At 44.9% G+C, this 15,110-nt stretch overlaps 1 pseudogene across 1 annotated transcript; it reads left to right on the top strand.

Annotated features, from left to right (window-relative positions):
• The first annotated feature begins 10,032 nt into the window (after window positions 1-10,032).
• Window positions 10,033-11,327, top strand: LOC308558394 (tubulin alpha-1A chain pseudogene; annotated as a pseudogene). Its single transcript has one exon. The product of its transcript is annotated as a tubulin alpha-1A chain pseudogene (transcript).
• Window positions 11,328-15,110: the final 3,783 nt, after the last annotated feature.

Raw genomic sequence — 15,110 nt, 5'->3', positions numbered from 1 at the left:
CTGATGTACAACTAGGATAATTGGCTGAGGCGCAAAAGGACTATAAGAACAGTTGTGGTGTACTCATAGTGGCATTCCAGGGTCGTCCTTTAAAGGGATCCAGTTTATTACCTGCAAGCAATGGGATCTGTATCTGAGAACCGCTTTAGATCAGAAAACTGGGTGAAGGATCACAATTTCACATTGCTGTGCTTAACACCATGCTTCCCAGCTGTGGGGTCTTTTATTCTACCACCATCACCCTAGTCTACAAGTCAAGCACTCAAACAAGTCAGCTGCTCATCTTCCTCACCCCCTAGGAACCTTATTGTGTATTAGTCACGGTCAAGAGATCCCAGCAGGTCAAGATACACTGGTGGCAACACCAGACTCGCTGCCCATTGTAGTCATTCACTTTGGCTCTAAAGGCTAAGTGCCAGTCCTGGTTGCTATCATTCCCATCTTTTCCAGGAAGCCCTGCTTCAGGGCAGCATCTATTGTCGTTCCTGGCCTACCAAGGATAGACAGTCCATACTGAGCTTATAAATGATTTTTCTCTTGTAAAATACATTCTGTATTGTCTGAGTGAAGGGAGTGTCCTCTGAGCTGGTAGGTTTTGTGTAAAGATGTGCCTATTGGGTAAGACTATTCTCAGCCTGCAGAACATTGAGCCTAACAGCTATATTCTGCTTCTAGTTCTGGAACTTCTATCTCACTTGCTAAAGGTCATCACATTGTCCAAGGTTCAAGGAAAACTCCCAGAAGTGTAAAAAGACAATTTTCGGGTATCATTTCCGGATGTTAAATCCTAATCATGGGAATGTACCATCTTGTCCAGCCTTCTATTCAACCCATTCCCTTAACACCCTCAAGATCTATTTCCCAGTTCACATTGTTAAATACTAGGTCCTGCAAATACTACTCAGTGACTACTTCCTAAAGCAAGCATCACATTTCCCTCTTCATAATATGATGAGAGCTGACCCTAGTTAGTTACAATGAGAAAGGGGGAGGAATGATTTTCATAAGCATAATCTTGTGAGATTTTAGCATGGTCCTCAGGCAATGGGCAGTGCTCTCCACCTGCCTATGGTAGGAGCCTGCTTTTGCCACCCTGGAGGTTTCAAAGGAATCTGGCCCAGTATTGGGCTCATCTACTATGGGATAATCCTGACCCCAGGTCTTAGCAGCCTATTCCTTCCTTATTGGGTCCTTGGCTTTAGGATAAGAGACCTGCTAGTAATATGCATTTAGTCTCTTGCCCCTCTACCACTCTTCAAGCCCAGAACCTAATTGTTACAGCCCTTTAGCTGTAGGACACAAGGGTCTCTCAAGGTTTTCGTGGAAGCCTTCTGGCTGTCACCACATGCCTTGAATTGATTGATTGGTTGCTCTGAATCTGTCAACCTTCCTTTCAAAACTTCCAAAGCAGCCAGTGCCAGCTAACTCCACAACTTATAATCACCATTGTACCTATATTGTTTAAGAGCCAAAGTGTCTTCATCAAAGTGGTATGCCTTCTGAGTCTCATCCATTGTACCACAGGTGAGTCTCAGGAATTATGACACTGCAATAAGCTGGGGGCTCTCACCACCCCACTTACCAACAGCTCTGCAGCATTGGTGTTCTCAACCCTCCCTAGCTCCGGACCTCTATCCAGAGAGTGTTTCTAAGGCCTCTTCTTTCTTAGCTCAGCTTCCTTGAAAAGAGCCCTAGATAAATACTTCAGTGTAAGTGGTCTATATGGGAATTAAAATCTAAAAGGATGGAGGGAACCAGAAGAGTGAAGAAATATTTGAGGTTTCTGCCATGACCAATGGGAGTTTGACGCCAGCGAAACTTCCTGAGAGAGAGATAGGACACCTCATAGCATTGTCAGTTAGAAGCTTTGGAAGCAGGGACATTAATAGATTTCTGCATTTTTTTTTAAATGTTTTATCTTTATTGTTGCAAGTATTACAAATGTTCCCTTTCATCCCCTATTGATCCCCTCCACCTTGGACCCCTCCCCCCAGGCTTTCACCACACTACTGTCTGTGTCTATGGGTTATGCACATATGCACATAAATTCTTAGGTTAATCTCTCCCACCCACCCACTCCTGCCTTTGCTCTGAGATTTGCCAGTCTGTTCCATGCTTCTATGTCTCTGGACCTATTTTGTTCATCGGCTTATTTTGTTCATTAGATTCCACATGATCATGTGATACTTGTCTTTCCCTGACTGGCTTATTTTGCTTAGCATAATACTCTGCAGGTCCCACCATCCTGACTTTTTTACAGCTGCCTAGTATTCCATGGTGTAAATGTCTGAGAAAATGCCTGATATATCAGTCTTCTTGAACTTGTAGAGACTTGTTTTGTGACCTAGCATGTGGTCTATCTTTAAGAATGTCCCATGTGTACTTGAGGAGAATGTATATTCTGCTTTGGGGTGATATATTCTGTAAATGTCAATTAAATCCATCTGATCTAGAATGTCATTTAGAGTCACTGTTTCTCTTGATTTTTTTTGGTCTGGAAAATCCTCCAGAAAAAGAGCTAAATGAAATGGACATAAGCAATCTATCAGATACAGAGATCAAAATAATGATTGTAAGGATGCTCGACGAAAATGGAAACTATGAACTAAATTAAGAATAACATAGTAGAAATAAAAAATACACTGGAAGGAAACAAGCAGATTAGGGGAAGCTGAGGACCAGATCAGCAAATTAGAAGACCAGGGTAGAAAAAAATCGGAACCAAAAAGAAAAAACAACTAAAACAGGAGGACACTCTGAGAGCTGTGGGACAACATGAAACATAACAATATTTGCATCATAGGAGTACCAGAAGATCTAGGAAGTAAGCAAGGGTTAAAGAACCTGTTTGAAGAAATAATGGCAGGAAACTTCCCTAACCCAGTCAAGAAAAAGTCACACAAGTTCAGTTGAGAGAGCCCCAAGCAAGAAGAACCCAAAGAGTCCCACACCCAGACACATCATAATTAAATGCCAAAAATGCAAGACAAAAGAGAATCTTAAATGCAGCAAGAGAAAAGCAATCTGTTACCTACAAAGGAGCTCCCATAATGCTGTCAGCTGACTTCTCATCAGAAACTCTACATTCCAGAAGGGAATGGCATGAAGTATTCAAGGTAATGAAAAGCAAGAATCTGAAACCAAGACTACTCTATTGAGCAAGGCTATCTTTCAAAATAGATAGTGCAATAAAGAGCATTCCAGACAAAAAAGGCTAAAGGAGTTTATCACCACCAAAACAGCATTGCAGGAAATGTTAAAGACTGCTGTAATAAGTACCTGTGTTTCTCTTTCTATTTCTACTTATCTATTGCCATTTTATTTCTTTACGCCTATCAATAATAACTTTAAATATAAATGGATTAAATGTTCCAAACAAGACATAGGGTAGCTAAATGGATAAGAAAACATGACCCAAATATACACTATCTACAAGAGACCCACCTCAGAACAAAATACCCACACAGGCTGGGGGGGAAAAAAACTTCTGGAGGATTTTTTGCATTTTATTGGTAGATGGTTGCTCTTGGGTGTTATTAGCCTGAGAGCTACTGGGCTAGTCTCATTGGAAGCAGTTCCAGGGCAAAAAGTGCAGAGTTTCACCTCAGTAGGGTTCCCTGTGTATCAATCTCAGCTTCCATGGAGTTATTAGAAGCAAAAGGGTACCACATGTTAACTGGCCAAGTCAGACTGGACCTGGGTTCAGCAATCTTGGTTTTTGAGTATGGCAAAGAAAAGAATTCACACCCAAGAACTCAAATACAAGTGAAAGTTTACTTAAGTCATAGAGCTAGAAAAAGTAAGTCACTAGGGCAGGCATGGGAGGAAGGGAGTAGGAGCAAGCACAGGCGCACCGAGTCCTTATCTTGAAGGGTTTTTTTATCTGGATGTCTCAGGGGAGGCTTTCAATAGAATAGTCATCAGCTTTCCAGGTGTGTCCCTCAAGGTCATCTCCAAGCCAGGGCAGGGGGTCATTAGTAATCACAGCTGATCCTGATGTCAACCAGGGCATCACCTTGCCTGGCCTGGCTGCTTTTCTGGGCCTGGAGCTGAAACACAACTGAGGCCTAGATATTGTTTGTAGTTTGACCAAAACTCTGTGGTAATAGACCCAAGGCTTTGTTCCTAAGATTATTTGATGTAGGTCAGAATCTCATTATCCTGACAGCTTAATGCTTAAGAGTGGTCATACAAGGGCTTCCATGGGAGTAGTATGAAGCTATTCTCCGGCCACCTTGTTACTCCTCTAAGGGGGTCTGCCCTATGACTAGCAACATGCCAGGGAGGGAAGGTCAGGAAAGGGTCTGAACCACATGACCAGCAATATGCTAGAACAGGAAAGGCCACCTTGGACGTGAGGTGTCACCTTACAATTGTCTGTTGCTAGGTACCCGGGGCTTTCTGGCCTGGTGACCTTCTGTACCTGGCCTATCATTCCTACTCTGCTCATGTCTAACCACCTACTGTATCAAAACTATAGCTGAGATCATTGATGCTGGGTAGAGGGTACATAACAGCCAATGCTAGAAGCACCTGCAGCAGCTTAAAGTATTAAACACTGGAGTGCATTAAAGGCTACCTCCAAGTTTTACTCTTATTTCTCTGGCATGATCTTTGTCACAGTAGCCTTGACTAAGAAAATGTTTTCTTAGCCATTAGCAATGCGTAGGCCAGCCACAGAAGAAATCACTGTGTGTTATTAGAAAGCAGTGAGCATTACAATGGAAAGTATTTAAAGCCAAAGACTTCAGTTCTAGTGTTATGTGGAGTCATAAGTCTCCAGCAAAATTGATTTAGGAGGAAGGGCCGCTTACTAGAGTGATGAATGATGCCAGCACCATTAGTATATGCCCAACCTCTACTACATTTTACTGAAGCATATGTGTAAGATATCTTAAATACATAGAAACTAGACAGCACACCTTGTCTGTTCCAGGTGTGAAGGGAGCCTACTAAAATTTTGACATTGGTACACGGAGTCCTTCATTCCCTAAGATGGAGCATCCCTTTCTTTAGGGGTGGGGTATATTACCTATTAACAATTAGGGGAGTTGGTTGGTTGGCTCCAAAAAACCTTACAAATGAAGAGATGCTATGAGCCTCGAGGTTTCCCCAGTTCTGCTGTTATGGCTGTATTTAACTGACTTATTTGGTTTGAGATTGCAGTAGGAAGATGCCTTACAATTTAGGGAAATGAGATAAAAATAGCAGAGGTCCATCAGATCTCAATGTGGCCCTTTCCAGAGTCCCTGCTCAGTGCCCTGAGAAGATGGTAGGGAAGGTAGGTGTGAAGAGGGCTCTAGAGCCAAGGTAGAGGTGCCCTGCTTTGTTTCCCTGGTCCCCCAAGATGTGAGTGGGGCTGACCCAATGAGGGTAGGGCAACAGGGTGAGGAGAGACCAGGAAGCTAGGACTGGGAGAATGATCTCCTGGCTGTCATTTAATCATAAATTTCTCCAAGCTCCGTCCGCCTGTTCTGAGCCTCGCTCACAAGCAAGGTGGCTAGGATCTCCGTGGAAGGGCTGTGCTGGAATCAGTGTTCCTATTAAAGCCGCCAGTGCCCATGCTTATCTGAGCCATACTTCTTTCCTCAGCACGCACGTGCCCTGTCAGGTACTGCAAGTGTTTCTGGGAACTTGCAGAAAGGCATTGCAATTGAGGCACCCCTGTGCTCAGGCTCTGGGGTGGGAAGTGCATTGAAGGACCTTGGGAGCCTCCAATTGCATTCCTTCCTCCTAGTCCACCTGGATAGAGGCTATGGGCGCTGGAAGTCAGTCTGCCCCACTTCATAGGGTCAATAAACATATAGCCATAAATATTATGGACTTGTTTCTTGACTTGTATTGGCTAAGACCTCTAACATGGTGTTGGAGACAAATAATGTCAGCATTGTTGCCTTCTAATCTTAGGAAAAACATTTAATATTTTATAATCCAGGATTATGTAAACTAGGATGTTTATGAACATCCTTTTAGGTTGAGAAAGTTGTCTTCTACTCCTAGCTTGCTGAATTATTGCAGTAAAGGAGTATTAAATTTTAATATGCTTTACCTGCATCTTTTGAGACTTCTCTCTTCTGTTAATATTAACTACTGCTTTTCTTTGTGAAATTTATTCCAGGAATGTCAGATTAACATAGTCATGATATACTTTACATTTGCTGGATTTGATTTGCTAAGTTAAAGGATCTTAGCAATACTTATGTTTATAAGGCATATTGACCTATATTTCTATTTTCTCATAGTACTTTTTCAGTTAATGATATCAGGGTTATTCTTGCCTCCAAACAAATTGGAAAGTGTTCTTTCCACTTCTGAAAGGGCTTATGTAGAACTGCTTTCTTTTGGATATATATTTCTATAAATCCTATAAATTGAGGATGTGCGATAGTCCAGGTCCTACAAGAAAGATGCCAAGACTGGATTAAATGTGCAAGAAATGTATTAGGGTAAACACCCATGAGAAGATGGGGAGAGGTTCAAAGAGGCTAGAGCATTGTCAGATTGCAATGTAGTTCTGGCCCTGAGTAAAGAAATAGAAAAGAAAGGAATGAAGGTAGATGGAATTGAATTGCATTGCAGGCTAAGACAAGGAGAGTCGAGCTAAAGCCACTGGTCAGTCCCACATTTCCCATGGGAAGCTTTAGCATTCCTGCCATGATCTGTCATTGGCTGGGAAAACTTATGAGAAGTGTGGCTTTGGTACAGTTCAGTGATGGCTTCTAGAGCACAGCAGTGAGGGACCATGGTCAGTGAGGGACCTTGTAGTCAGTTCTGAGATGCATTCCCATGGTTGTCACAGAAGACACTCTACTATCCGTGTCATACTTGTCTTTGCCATGGTCTAGGAGACCGAGTTGGATGATGCACTACTGTTCTAGAGCATCTCTTCTATCCCTGCCACCCACCACTGAGCTGGAGCAGATGTTTACAAAGTGAGACAACTGAGCGAGTACAACAAGTTCTCTAGCATTAACTTGTAGCTGATAGCACAGTCCTGGCATACCATGTAGTGGTGTGACTTCTATAATCGGGGTTAGGTGTTTGTTTTGATCCAGCAGCAAGATGGTGATGGTCTAGGACATTGCTGGAGCCTTGGCTCTGGGCAATGTTGGCACTGATGGAAATTTCAGGCTGTGAGTCCTTTTTGTACTTAGTTTTGGTGGTCATCTGCTACAGCTCCTCCAGCATATAGGCTCTTACATCTTGATGCCAACTTGTTCTTAGTTTTGAGGAGCATGAAGTCTAGATAGCTTTTGTCCTCAGCTGACACGGTGAGTCTGGTTCATGATGCAGCTTGAGATGTAGAACAAGCCCTGCATGGTACTTGTTTCACTTGTCATGGTTGCAGTGCGTCAGAGAGCAAAGAGCCCTTCTCTTATTCTCTGGCTTCTTCTGACATGATCCTTCTGTCATAGGTCACCCAAGGAATCTTGCCAGCTCTGCTTACTAAAGTTAGATTAAAATAAGGTGACATGCTTGGCACAATTTTCTCAAGGAGTTGGCTTGTCTTGTCTTGTGCCTTGAAGGACATGTCTCCCCCATTGATACTTGCAAGTCAGATCCAATGGCCTGACTTATTCATCTCACGTCAGACATTGGTACACAATGATCATGTAGAAGATGACACGCCAATGAAAATGGTGCCTGATGTCAAAGCCTCTCCTGGGTTTCCTTGGGAAGTTCCTCAATCATGGGTGTCAGATGCAGGATTCACCCCTACTGCCCTCGTGCTCTCAGAGTTGTCTTCCTGGGTTTTTTAGTTTATTTTTTATTGACATTATTGCAGACATGTCCCATAGTTTTCTGACTTGTCTCTTGATCAGATAGTGGAAGGTAACTGAGAAGCATTTAGAATGTGCACTGCCAGGTTCAAGATGTGGTTTAGGGTCTTAACAAAGCAGCCACTCTCCAAGGCCATGCGACTGAACATTGACTCATAGCTGAGACCAATGAACAGTAGGCTCTGCTTCATGTCCTGGAGGAAGGATGTCGCCTTCCTGTCATGCTGGGACAGGGGCAGGAGTACCTTTTTCGTGTGGTCTTTGCTGGTGGAAAGGGTATAGTTCCCATCTCAGGTGCTATATTTGTTATCAAAGTTGTACTGACCCAGGACTTGATGGGCCCTATAGATTGGAGCCCCATGAAATCTCAGAGCACTTGGCAGTGATGGGGGAAACTTGTTCCAGCCAGTTTAGAGATGTGTATTCATGGCTGAAACCTGACCCCTTTGGTGTATCTGCATAGAGCGGATGGCTTTGTTGGTGGCATCCCAAGGCAAGTCAAGCCTAGAAGGAAATGACTAAACTCTGGGGCCTCTGATGATTACCATGAGCTTCTTTCTGCTTGTTGACTATCTTTATCTTGAAGCTGTTGTAACTGATGGCAAAGCCCTACTTGACATACACCTCAAAGATGTCTGTGAGGCCTGGGCATGACAGAACCTTCTGTCCTGACTATCTGTGGTGGAGTGAGTGGAGAGATCATCAGCCTGACCCAAAACTGTCCAGGACTTCAGAAACCTAGCAAGCTTTTGAGTGAAGGAAGTGAGCATGGAGCTGGGTTCTGCAGATTTAGTTACTAGCTCAGCACTCTGGACCACTGCTTTGTATCTACAAGCATACAAAACCTTCCCACACGACTGTACATAAGGGGCTGAAAATCATGTTTTCCCTGTCTCATAGACTGTCTAAATTTTCGTACTGAACTATTTTTTCTGCTTCTTGAAACAAAGTACCTTTGTCAACTAGGGCAAAATCCCAAATAACCAGAAACTCTAGTCCAATAGCCATATGAATGAATTTGGTCTGAGGATAACTAGGGTAATATTAATCTCAAATTGGGGGGTGCCTTCTGGTTGCCAAGCAAGCTGGTGTGTCAGCATTCATTGCTCAGCACTATTTTCTGTTCTGGGTGACCAATGACGACAACCGTTTCAGCGTCTCCACCTCTAAGCCAATGGTAGAAACAAGTTACAGCCTAAGAATTTTTCAGAATCCTTAAGAAGTTCTATCCTAGGAGATAAAATGCTCTAAATCTTTTCAGCCTAAAACAAAATTGAGGGTCTTGTTAACACAGTAAGCACTCCTAGAGAAAATACCCCTAGGTTTTGCTGAAATTGTCTGCTTAGCATTGGCTTGAACTAATGGGTCTAGGCAAGTGTCCAGGTTCTAGAGAGAACTTTTATGCAAGGACAGTGAGGCACTGTTTAACCTGCATTTATACAGTAGTACTTCTGTATTTTAAGTGATGCACCAGTAACTCTTGTCTCCTGCTTCTCATGGGTCCCCTAGAATTACATCTTCATTTTTCCTTCCCTCAATGGCCAAGAAAGACCTAGCCACGTACTGGTTTAAATCACAGTGACTTGAGGAGTCAAGGGAATGGGGAGGGTTCCTAGGAAATAGGTCTGAGAGGCACAGAGACAAGTAGGAACATAGAATAAGTTACAGTTCATCTGCTGCAGTTGACTAGAAAGTCCATACCCAGAGGGTGAAACTTGAAAGGTGCCCTTGCACTGATATTAGCCTGCTCAACTCATGTCTATGTCCTGGCAGGTGCCTATTGAATTGGATATGAGGCCAATGATAGAGTAGATACATTGTTCCTACAGCTAGTGTTTCCCTGGGTTCAGATCATGATAAAAGTGGGCATCCTTGAGTTAAGAGACAGAATTTTAGTCTTGTTCTTCTGGTCAATGCCCCTTTAAGATTCCAGGGTTTGGAGATGGTCTGGTGGTCATTGAGAGCCTCTTAATTCTATGTTCCTTATTTCCCCCTTTTAGGGTCTTTACCGAGGTGAAATGACAGTTTTCAATGATACCCATGCAAGTCCAGTCTGCAATATCCAGCACACCATGCACCCTTTACTCTCAATATTTGCATTCAGCCTAGACAACCTGAGTAGCCTTCTACCCATCTTTGCCAAAACAGTTTACAAAGTGAGAGTCTTACATTGACTGCCTAAGAGTCAGGCTATAAAGAGGCAACAGCCTCTCCTCTCTGCCATCTGCTCAGTAGCTACAAAGCAGGAACCATGTGTGTATACATCTCTGTCCAAGTTGGCCAGGCTGGTGTCCAGCTCTGCAGTGCCTGCTGGGAGCTCTACTGCCTGGAACATAGCATCTAGCCAGATACAAAGTGCCAAGACCACTAGGGGTGGGGAGACGACTCCTTCAAGACCTTCAGTGAGACAGGCCCTGGCAAGCATGTGCCTAGGACAGTGTTTGTAGACCTGGAACAGTCACTGAAGTTCACACTGTCAGCTCTTCTACCCTGAGCAGGTGATCACGGGCAAAGATGGTGCCAGTAACTATGCCCGTGGGCACTACACCATTGGCAAGGAGATCACTGACCTTATCCTGAACCAAATTCAGAAACTGGCTGACCAGAACACAGGTCTTCAGGGCTTCTTGGTTTCCCACAGCTTTGGTGGGGCAACTGGTTTTGGGTTCACCTCCCTACTGATGGAACATCTCTGTCGATTATAGCAAGAAGTCCAAGCCGGAGTTCTCCATTTACCCAATCTCCCAGATTTCCTTGGCTGTAGTTGAGCCCTACAACTCCATCCTCACCACCCACATCACCCTGGAGCACTCTGTGTCTTTATGGTTGACAACAAGGCCATCAAATACCTATTGTAGAAACCTCGATATTGAGCGCCCAACCTGCACTAACCTGACTAGGTTGATAGGTCAAACTGTGTCCTCCATCACTGTTTCCCACAGGCTTGATGGTGCCCTGAATGTTGATCTGACTGAATTCCAGACCAACCTGGTGCCCTATCCTCGCATTCACGTCCCTCTGTCACCTCTGCTGAGAGAGCCTACCATGAACAGCTTTCTGTAGCAGAGCTCACCAATGTGTGCTTGAAGCCGGCCAACCAGATGGTGAAACGTGCCCCTCGCCATGGTAAATGAATGGCTTGCTGCCTGTCGTACCATGGTGATGCGGTTCCCAAGATGCCAGTGCTGCCTTTGCCACCATCAAGACCAAGCATGCCGTTGAGTCTGTTGAAGCCCCACTGCCTTCAGAGTTGGCATTCATTACCAGCCTCCCACTGTGGCACCAGGTGGAGATCTGGCCAAAGTACAGTGAGCTGGGTGCACTCGGAGCAGCACCACAGCTATTGCTGTGGCCTGGGCTCATCTGCACCACAAGTTTGACCTGACATGTGCCAAGTGTGCCTTCGTCCACTGGTGCATGGGTGAGGTGATGGAGGAAGGAGTTTTCTGAGGCCGTGAGGTCCTGGATGCCCTTGAGAAGGATTATGAGGAGGTTGGCGTGGATGATGTTGAAGGAGAGGGTGAGGAAGAAGGAGAGAGATACTAAAGCTGAAATGTCACAGTGATGCTGCTTTTATAGGGAAGCTTATTCTGTTTTATACACTGAAAAGCTGTGGCCTGATCAGTTGACTTGTATGTAACAGTGTATACTCTCATATACATTATATATAGCAGTGTATACTCGCATATACAGTTCCTGGCCTATGCTTTAAAACACAATGCTTTGTCAGACCCAACCTGTCCACTTCTCTTCTGGGTTTGAATAAAGTATTCACTGTAATTCTGAGGCAACCGTCCTCAGCCTACTGCTCATGCATTCTTGCCCTTTGGTATAAATTAAGCAGCATCTTTCGTGTGTGTGTCTGCCATTCCCTTTTGCCCCAGGAGTGCCATGCTCAGTTAATCATCTCTATGGCTCCCTGTGGGACAAGCCCCCTTGGCTACCCTCCCAACCTTTCTAGATGATATAATAGTTATAGCACCCTGGCTTCTAACAGTTCAGGGCTACCACCTGGCATTGATTGCTTTGATGTTCTACCATCTTAAAGGCTACTAATGATCCCAGATTTGGGGACTGCCTCTATCAAAAACCTTGGCCTGCAGAAGAGCTGCCATTGAGCTTTATGATATGGAGCCCCTTTCACCAGTACATTGCTGATGACCTTGGTTAATGGTGTATCTATGTCCTCTCATGGAACATGATATAACTCATCCATTCCCATGTGCCTACCTCCCTGAGACATCAAATGTCTTCTTTGCCATACTAACTCAAATGGCTAGAGAAAGATAAATTCTAAGCAAAACTAAAATGCCTAAGGGTCACCTTAGAGAATGAGTTTATCCCATCCCTTGGGATCCTTGCCATGGTTTAAATATAGTGCCCTGAGAAAGTGCTCTTAAGTTTTTACATTCTGGCCCTTTGAACAAGCATCCCCAACATCCAGTCCTAGAGATGTTCCCCAGGATCCCCTGGTACTTGTGAGCTAGTTCTGTAGCTTGTTGGGGTGTAATCACTTTCCTCCTCTATCCAGGACCAACTCGTCCAGAGCTCAGTTATATTAGATATGCTGGGATTTAACTTTAGTTATCAGCCTGGCCTCCAGGAAAAGATGCCTCGTCATGGGGGAACCAGGTACTGCATGGGGTAGAAGCCTTGTGGTATATTCTTGTGGGGGGATAGGCTTGCTCCTAATGAAGAGAGGTACACCTCTACTGGCTATGGGAGTGTTGGGTCAGGGCTACCTGAAGAATCAGTCCTTAGGAGCATCTACCCAGATGTCCTCACCTTGTGTTTCACAGTCCCCAGGCCTGTCCAACTTGAGCTCTGACATTCTAGCAGACCTGCCTTGAACAGTATTCAAGTGTCTTTTAACCCTATTCATGATCAGATCCCAATTTTGCTCCATAGCTATGTCCCGTCCAACTGCAGGAGATAAGGGCCTCTTGTTCCCTAGCTTACAAAGCCTTGGCCTGCAGAAGGACCGCCCTCTGTTTCTCTCACTTAGCCTTAACAATAAGAACTCCATTTCTTACTCTTCTGCAGTAGGGCTTCCCAACAGTGTAGTCATTAACCAATTGTATTTCCCCTGTACTCAAAGGCCTGAATCACTGCACTGGCCAGAGAATTCCCTCTCAACAAGAGCACTCTGAGTCACTATTGAAGTTTTTAGCTACCTTGTGTCAGAAACTACTCATGCCACACGTCATTTTGGATTGGACCCTCCTTGGCTTTCTGGCTTTCAGTTTCCAAACAGCTTGATATCTCAAATTCCTTTTTCTATTATTGTTGAAAATATTACAGATGTCCCTTTTTCTCAGATTACTTTTATCAACTATGGTGGGTCCGCTGGAAAGTCAATACCAAGCAGAGTTGGAAGTATGAGGCCTACTGGGGATAACATCTATGAAGATAAAGGCGAGAAGGCACAGGTCCAGGCACAGGTCTAGGTGCAGGTCCAGGCAAGGCAAGTCTTCAGATGCTGATGCTGATCTGACGCCTGTGAAAGAAGGAAAGGCTGGAAGGTCAGAAACAACTCGAGACTGCAGTGCAGCCCTGAGAGCTTTAGCAACCCCAAGAGGAAGCTCTAGTGCAAAAGCACCCGAGGGGTCCCTCAGCAATGTCCCAGTACCCCCACCGTGTGCCATACTCAGGAGTGTGGCCTCAGCGCAAATGCTGTGGTGGCCCCAGAGGTGCTGCAGGTGGAAGCTGTCGACTGATGCCGTTTGCTGCTCAACAGCAAGCGCTTCCCGACGACCTGGCGCCACCTCTGTGCCCAAGGATTGGTCTAGCCAGGGGAAGGCCACAGGGACGGGTCTTGCGCTCCTATGGAGAAAATGGGTGAGTCTTACCAGTGGTTCTTGGTAAAGAAGTTACAGAAAGGAAACGGTGAAACACGATCTGGCAGGAATTGTGGAGGCAGTGATAAAGTGGTAGGAAATTTGAGATGAGGTTAGCAATAGCTGCATTGTTTTAAATCTTAAATGTTATACGGGTAACGGGTAAGGCAGTAGTGGAAATCACTTGATTGGAGGGCAGGGCAGATAAAAGCCCTTGGGCAGAAAGAAGCTCCTTGGGCACTTGGAAGAGGGAGGAAGCTGAGGCTGGTGTTCAAGGAGCGAAGGGGAGGGGAGGCCGTGAGAAGCGGCCCCTGGGCTTTGGTAGGTTTCATGCTGTAGCTATGGAAAACCACTAGGAAAGTTTTAAGCAGTGAAGCAATATGATTCCCACCCCACCCCCTTTTTTTTAAATCCTCACCTGAGGATATTTTTTTTTTCCATTGCTTTTCAGAGAGCAAGGAAGGGAGAGAGACATCAATTGGTTGCCTCCTGCACTTGCCCTAAACAGGGCCAGGGATCGAGCCTGCATCCGAGGTACGTGCCCTTGGCAGGAATCTAACCCGGGACCCTCAGTCTGCGGGCAGATGCTCTAACCACGGAGCCAAACCAGCTAAGGCTCCCTGTTTAAATCTTAAATAGCTCTGCCTTCACTATGGACCCCTGTAATCTACTCAGAAGTAGAAGTCTTCCTGGGAGTAAGACAAGGCAGTAGAAATAGAAAAGATGAATAGATTCTGAATATATTTAGAAATAAAATGAACAGTCGTTTTGATTGGGCATGAGAAATGAAAGGTAAGGAAGAACCTGGGGAGACTCCTGGCTTTCTGACCTAAGGGGTAGTTTTTGGTAACACCAATAAGATGGATTTTCCCAAAACATTATCCTAGCCCTTCCCAAGTGTTCTTGCATCCAGACCAAACCTGAGGTGCCTCTTATGGCACCCACATGAAAACGTGGTATCAATGCTTGGACATGAGCTAGGAGCCCAGGGCCCTCTTTAAAGCAAGGACAAACTGGAAAGTTGTTAAATGTTCTTCATGGCTATGTGGGCAGCTGTCTTGGAGCTGCACATTGACTCCAGATCTCCAGAAAATTGGCCCTGTGGTAGTTCCTGTAAATAGCAGGTGGCAATTACGTGGCTACAACCAATTTTATTGGGGGGAGCAAAAATTCTCACTTCGTCACTAGCCAAAGATCTTGGTTCCCTTTATGAACCTGAGATGATAGTCTAGTCCTCCCAGAGAGCCAAGGGGGGAATGCTCAGGGCTGAAGGAGTGCACAGTCCCCAGAGGAGAGCATAAGTGTTGAGATGTGCATACCAAGGCAAGTGCCCTCCTCCCACTGGACCCTCCACCCTTGGGGTTTGACTTGGGTGACAGAACCAAGAGACTGGCCATTCCAGTGGAGTAAAACCTAGCTGAGTCATCAACTGTTTTCTTTATGTTGGTTAAAGAGATAGACTTCAGGGCTTAAACAAGTCCAGTGTGAAGTT

This window comes from Miniopterus schreibersii (genome assembly GCF_964146895.1).
Source record: "Miniopterus schreibersii genome assembly, chromosome: 6".
NCBI lineage: Eukaryota > Metazoa > Chordata > Mammalia > Chiroptera > Miniopteridae > Miniopterus > Miniopterus schreibersii.
The sequence above is the reverse complement of the archived record's forward strand: the minus strand, read 5'-3'. Positions and strand labels throughout refer to the sequence as shown.